The sequence below is a fragment of the Schistocerca serialis genome, chromosome 9, assembly GCF_023864345.2.
Source record: "Schistocerca serialis cubense isolate TAMUIC-IGC-003099 chromosome 9, iqSchSeri2.2, whole genome shotgun sequence".
Classification (NCBI taxonomy): domain Eukaryota; kingdom Metazoa; phylum Arthropoda; class Insecta; order Orthoptera; family Acrididae; genus Schistocerca; species Schistocerca serialis.
The window spans coordinates 168,056,167-168,063,756 of NC_064646.1; positions in this window are offsets into that span (position 1 = coordinate 168,056,167).

The window sequence follows — 7,590 nt, forward strand, 5'->3', positions numbered from 1 at the left end:
ACGACCTTAGGTGTTCCTTTATCTTTGGATCTGTTTGTAAACTCCGGCGATATTCGGTTTCTTTGAGATCTTTACTATGCGGTCAGCAATGTCTTTAATGAAATAGAAAACACTGGATTTCGCAGGCGGCTGTACTTCATTCTGATCATCATGTATTTCTATGTCAGCAGACAGCCGCGCGGGGTAGCCTAGCGGTCCAAGGCGCCTTGCCACGGTTCGCGCGGCTGCCCCCGTCAGAGGTTCGAGTCCTCCCTCGGGCATGGGTGCGTGTGTTGTCCTTAGCCTAAGTTAGTTTAAGTTGGATTAAGTTGTGTGTAAGCCTAGGGACCGATGACCTCAGCAGTTTGGTCCCAAAGGAACTTACCAACAGTATGTCAGCAGACAAATACTCATTCTTCAGCGATGCTTTGGTGAAGTATCCCAGTTCCGTGCCGACCAGCTTGTAGCGGGACTTCGAATTTCGCCGCGCTACACTCGTTCCCTCAGACATAAATTATACCGTCGCAGCGGTATGAGCGCTCGACGGCAGAGAAAATACTAAAATTGTAACTCTTTTTTGTTTTTCTATCCGTTTCTTTACGGTCTCTCGAGAGCGGAAGCTTAATGCTGACGTGATCTGATTAAGACGAAAAAACTTATTAATGTGTAGACATTGCGGAAGTTTTTATGAAATTCGGAGGATGGAGAGAAGCAACTAAAATAAATTGCATTTAAATTCAAGACGGTTTTGGGTACATTAGAAATTCCTGGACAATGAAACTTATTGCAAGATTTCGGAGCAGACTTATCACGCAGAAATGAAGGAGATTTTTGAAGACCTGGACGCCGCACGAAAGAAGACATGTTAACCTGGTAAAGGATGAACTCTTATCTACGCCATTTCCCCCTGTCAGTTACATTTTGTTATTCTCTGTTCTTTTTCAATAATTTTTGTAGTGGAAATTGGTTTAACTGTTGCTCAAAAACGCCACAAGGACCACCCCAACAATAGCTTTTGCGAATCACGAAGTCCGATAGCTTTTCTGTAATATGAAGTCCGATTTGCATTTCATTCTTTCCCTTTTTCACGATCATTTGCAATTGTAAAACCCCCTTTTTATTCACCATTCCTTCCCACCATTTTCAACCTTTTCTTTTCATCTCCTTTCTTTTTCTTTTTTTATTAACCACTACAAGCTCCGGTCCTCAGAAGTTCCTTTCTCTGTCCTCTCATATCCTCTAACTTTTTATAGCACAGCACTTTTGCCGTGAATGATTTTTTTGAATCCCTGTGTAACAGTCCACGTGCATGAGTTCTCGGTATACCATGTAGCCAAAGCTGCCATCTTCTTTCTTGAGAACTAACTCATCGAGAAACCATTATCTGCTTTCTAGCACCTCATCTGTGGCGAATAGCCTTAATCGAGCAGCGGAATTCAAGTGGCTAATCATATGAAGTGTTGTATAATAGTTTGTATGTCGAACATACAAAATCAGGTTCAGAGGGGCCAAATTGATGACTTAGATTTTCAGATAGTCTGGGGAAGTGGAAGGAATACTTCTTTCAGTTGCTTCTGGGGCATGTTAGGGTGAATTTACACTCTTGGTTTGTTGGTTTGAATGGAGGGTACCAAACAGCGCCGACCGAAGTGGCCGAGCGGTTCTAGGCGCTACAGTTTGGAACCGCGCGACCGCTACGGTCGCAGGTTCGAACCCTGCCCCGGGCATGGATGTGTGTGATGTTCTTAGGTTAGTTAGGTTTAAGTAGTTCTAAGTTCTAGGGGACTGACGACCTCAGAAGTTAAGTCCCATAGTGCTCAGAACCATTTTGAACCAAATAGCGAGGCCATCGGTCCCATCGGATTAGGGAGGGATGGGGAAGGTAGTCGACCGTGCGCCTTCACGGGAGCCATTCCGGCATTTGCCTGAAGTGATTTAGGGAAATCACGGAGAACCTAAATCAAGATGGCCGGACGTGGGTTTGAACTGTCGTCCTCCCGAATGCGAGCCCAATGTACCAAGCACTGCGCCATCTCGCACGATAATTTGAACTCTCTGGGATCCTCACCAACTCGGATTTGAGGAGACGATCGAAGGAATTCAGTGGGGTGTTGCTAGATTAACTGGCTGGCTCCTCCAGTATGAGATCGTTTTGGATATCCCTAGGATGGTACATTTGAATATTTGAAGGAATGACGACGTTATTTTTGGTGAACGCTGCAGGGAAATTTAAGATATATCTCACTTATTGTTCCGTCTCAGTTGCACATTTCAATTACATGTTTCGATCACTCAGGATCATCTTCAGATCTAAGTATTTGCGTCAGCAACTTCCCTTGTCTGCTCACAAAAACATATGAGAGTACTGTCTGTGGTTCTGAGCAGACAACACAGATTACTGACGCAGAAGATGATCCTGAGTGAACGAAACACGTAAAATAGTTGAAAATGAGGAACTGAAATGGAACAATAAATGAGAATTATCTTATGTATCAATTCAGTTGCTGATTCTTACAAGACGAATATGTAGGCCCTAGACTACAGTGAGCTATAGGCGAAGTTTACTTTTTCTCCGCACTTGATTTCTGAGTGAAACATGGTAGGACGTCACAAACATTCGACTTCACTTCGCCATAAATTTCAACGTACTTGCACAGTTTTTACGGAGCTGAGAATGAAAGATACTGGAATAGTTATAGACTAACTGCAGAACTCATTACCTAGCAAAAGCAGGCACTAACATTGTTTTCGAGCAACATGAAGGAAGTACATGAGTAAACAACAGAAATAGTTACTTTTAACGTTTCCCAAATTTGTTTCAGCGTTCACACATAAACGAGGAATGAAGTTCCTCGCACTACTGGATACACCCTACACGCCACGAGAACAAATTATTGGAAAACATCTCTCTCTCGTCTAGTCACTCACGTGAAGTTCAAATGTGCACATTTTAATTACAGTACATGTTTCGGTCACTCAGGATCATCTTCAGATCTAAGTAGTTGCGTCGGCAACTGCCCTTGTGTGCTCAGAATCATATAGGGGTTGGATATAGGGGCTGGACAAAAATATGGAAACACTAAAACAGACGACATATTACCAGTCATAATACGGTGTAGGAAACCCGTTGATATTCAGAACAGCCTCCGGTCGTGTGAATGGCTAAACACAGGTCCTGCATGGTTTTCAGGGGAAACTTATAACTATCTTCCTGCGAATTAATGGCATGTTCAGGTTACGAGGTTGGAGATGGATAGCGATTACGCGCCCTTCTCTCCAAAGTAAACCACAAAGGCTCAATAATACTGAGATCTGGCGTCTGTGGTGGTCAGGGGAGAGGCGACAATTCATCCTCGTGCTCACAGAACCAACCATGGACGGTACGAGTTGTGTGGATCGGGGGCCCAGTAGCCCTGGAACACAGCATCACCGCTGGGGAACAATCGCTGCGCATTGGGATGGACCTGATCAGCCGAAGTTGTCAGATAGTCTTTGGCAGCAATGTGACCTTGCAAGAGTAACCACGGGGGCCAAAGAATAACACGATATAGCTACCCAAACCATCACCGAACCCCTGTCATGTTTTCTCTCTTGGGAGATAAATGGCTCTGAGCACTATGGGACTTAACTTCAGAGGTCATCAGTCCCCTAGAACTTAGAACTACTTAAACCTAACTAACCTAAGGACATCACACACATCCATGCCCGTGGCAGGATTCGAACCCGCGACCGTAGCAGTCGCGCGGTTCCAGACTGTAGCGCCTAGAACCGCTCGGCCACTCTGGCCGGCTCTTGGGAGATAAACTTGGCCCGAAGTTGGGAACAGTGTAGAAAAGAGTCATCGGACGAAATGACTTTCTTCCATAGCTCCACAGTCCAGGTTTTATGGCCTTTGCACCAAGTTTTCCTGTTGCAAGGATCTGGATCACTGATGAGTGGTTTTGGAATTCCAGCTCCCCGTGAAATTCCCCGCTTATGGAACTCCCTTCGTGTTGTTTTGGTGCTGGAAGGGTTCGCGAGTGACTTCAGCACCGTCACAATTCTCTTCCATCTCTGTCTGTCACAGTCACTCAACACTCTCTTTCGACATGGTGTGACCTAGCGGATGGTGTTTTCCCTGCTTTCGCTGTATGCGGCATTAATCTTCGATATTCTGGCAAACACTTCTGCTCCCTGGTTACCTATTGGCCACCATACGAGCAGCAACAGTTTGTCCGCGTTGTAATTACCCGAACGTTTTTTGACCGCGATTGATATATGCAAAGTATTGAGGACATTACACGGTTGTCATTCGTGGAAAATTAGAACAGTGCAACCTGCAGGCTTGGATTTCATTTTGTATTCATGTTGAAGCATGCATTTCTCGCGGTGTTTCCATATTTTTGTCCAACCCCTATGTGTTGCTAACCAAGGTTTCTGAACATTACCTTCGTAACGTGCGCACTTACCAGGGCAACGCTGACGACCATAAAGGTCAGTAAACGTAGCGTCGCCATGGGAACGCTCTCTTTCGTCCGTTGCCTGCAAACAACTGAGCTGACTCAGCTCGCAATGGACGGAAACACGAATCGCGTGGCTGCGCGCCGCCATTACTCGTCAGGCCACGGAAAAGATTGTAAAGGCGACAAGTAGCATCCTGCTCGTAGCCGAATGGCCACGGTTAGCGGTTTAGCAAGTCGAAAAGACCTGCAGAAAACAACAGATAGGCTAACTTCATTGTTACGCAGAGGTGTAACGAGGCCAGGGCAACAGGGGCAATGCCCTAGGAGCCCCGATGACGTGGGCCCAACATGACATCCGAAAGAAACAACAAAAAGACGCTCACGTGCGAGTAGGATGTGCGCTTTGAGGGTTAAGTTTGTACGACTTCATTATGGCCTTCCTATCGGACGCCACTTCGACGCCTTGCGTCTCCCTAACCTAACCCACTGCGGGAAGGGGACCTACAGTTTAGCGTGGAAACCGAACTGTGAATTGTAGCTGGCGTCTGCTCACATTGTTGAGAGGTGAAGGCTGAATTAAAACGAGGACTGAAAAATCCTTGGTCTGTCCGAGATTTGATCGCGCAACCTCTCGGTTTGCAACCAGGTGCTATACCGGTTTTTTTTCTTGTCATCTGGTCTGGGCGGACGTCACGCCTTCAGATTCACCGTTGCATACTTCACTGAGTTAGTTTATTGCACAGGGCAGCCCAGGGGCGGATCCAGGAAATTGGTCGGGGGGAGGGGGGAGTGGGGGGTGAAAATTTTTGGGTACCTGCCTTCCAAAAAATTAATTCCAAATAAAAGCATTAATACTCTATATACGCGCGCGCGCACACACACACACACACATACACACACATATATATATATATATATATATATATATATATATATATATATATATATTGCTTTTAGTTTAATTATGTATCGCTATGTGTTAAGTGTGTTTAATGAAATAACTTGTTGCATTACCTAAAAATTTATCTTCAAATACGACACGTGCACTTGAAAAACTCCGTGTTTGTCTGCTAATGTAAAATAATCTATAAAAATGCTAATGTTCGTTTCCATTCTTAAATCTTCGAAATTAGTTCAACAATTGCTTTCATGTGGCAAAATGTTGCCATCGAATTCGAGCATGTGTTTATACGCAGCAATGACGATACGACTGCGAAAAGTTATAATAGGGTATTTGACTGTGTTCAGGAAATCATCATTGTTAATTACGCCAGTATCTGTTTGAATCTGCTGACCGTAACATTTATATTCTTACTGTATGAGAGAATGGATTGTGAATGAATCCACAGACGTTATTTTCGTGTACATTATTAGATTTGGCTAATTAATGTTTGTCCACATTCCGCATCAAAAGTGAGAACAAAGCCAAAATGGGGGAGAAGCGTTCATCCAGATCGAAAACGTGCAATTGCAGAATAAAAGGGACTGTCGTAAGGTTCTCACAATTTGCAACTAATGAGAATATTTTCAAGTATTCCTTCGGTGTTCATCGCTTAATTATCAACACCATCTCTTTGAAAATTGCCACTAGAAACAAAATCTTACATACGCACTGCAGGGAAAGTGCTAAAAAAGGGACACAGATCGCTCATGCCTCAGCGAATATTATCATTTTAATCGTAAGTATAGTTGTTTCTTCTGTAGTTTATTCACTAAATGGAAGAAGCTTCAAGGTCTCTTTTTGAATTGTTACATCAAACTGAGTGCCATTGTTTACATCTTCGACTTCAAGTAAACATACTAGATGTTGTTGTGGTCTTCAGTCCTGAGACTGGTTTGATGCAGCTCTCCATGCTAATCTATCCTGTGCAAGCTCCTTCATCCCCCAGTACATACTGCAACCTACATCCTTCTGAATCTGCTTAGTGTATTCATCTCTTGGTCTCCCTCTACGATTTTTACCCTCCACGCTGCCCTCCAATGCTAAATTTATGATCCCTTCATGCCTCACGACATGTCCTACCAACCGATCCCTTCTTCTAGTCAAGTTGTGCCACAAATTTCTCTTCTCCCCAATCCTATTCAATACCTCCTCATTAGTTACGTGATCTACCCACCTAATCTTCAACATTCTTCTGTAGCACCACATTTCGAAAGCTTCTATTCTCTTCTTGTCCAAACTATTTATTGTCCATGTTTCACTTCCATACATGGCTACACTCCATACAAATACTTTCAGAAACGACCATCATCAGTTATTTTGCTTCCAAAATAGCAAAACTCCTTTACTACTCATCTCATTTCCTAATCTAATTCCCTCAGCATCATCCGATTTAACTGGACTACATTCCATTATCCTCATTTTGCTTTTGTTGATGTTCATCATATATCCTCCTTTCAAGACACTATCCATTCCGTTCAACTGCTCTTCCAGGTCCTTTGCTGTCACTGACAGAATTACAATGTCATCGGCGAACCTCAAAGTTTTTATTTCTTCTCCCTGGATTTTAATACCTGCTCCAAATTTTTCTTTTGTTTCCTTTACTGCTTGCTCAATATACAGATTGAATAACATTGGGGAGAGGCTACAACCCTGTCTCACACCCTTCCCAACCACTTCTTCCCTTTCATGCCCCTCGACTCTTATAACTGACATCTGGTTTCTGTACAAACTGTAAATAGCCTTTCGCTCCCTGTATTTTACCCCTGCCACCTTTAGAACTTGAAAGAGAGTATTCCAGTCAACATTGTCAAAAGCTTGCTCTAAGTCTACAAATGCTAGAAAAGTAAGTTTGCCTTTCCTTAATCATTCTTCTAAGATAAGTCGTAAGGTCAGTATTGCCTCACGTGTTCCAATATTCTACGGAATCCAAACTGATCTTCCCCAAGGTCGGCTTCTACCAGTTTTTCCATTCGTCTATAAAAACTTGCATTAGTATTTTGCAGCTGTGACTTATTAAACTGGTAGTTCGGTAATTTTCACATCTGTCAACACCTGCTTTCTTTGGGATTGGAATTATTATATTCTTCTTGAAGTCTGGGGGTATTCCGCCTGTCTCCTAATGATGGTAGAGTTTTGTCAGGACTGGCTCTCCCAAGGCCATCAGTAGGTCTAATGGAATGTTGTCTACTCCCGGGGCCTTGTTTAGACTCAGGTCTTTCAGTGCTC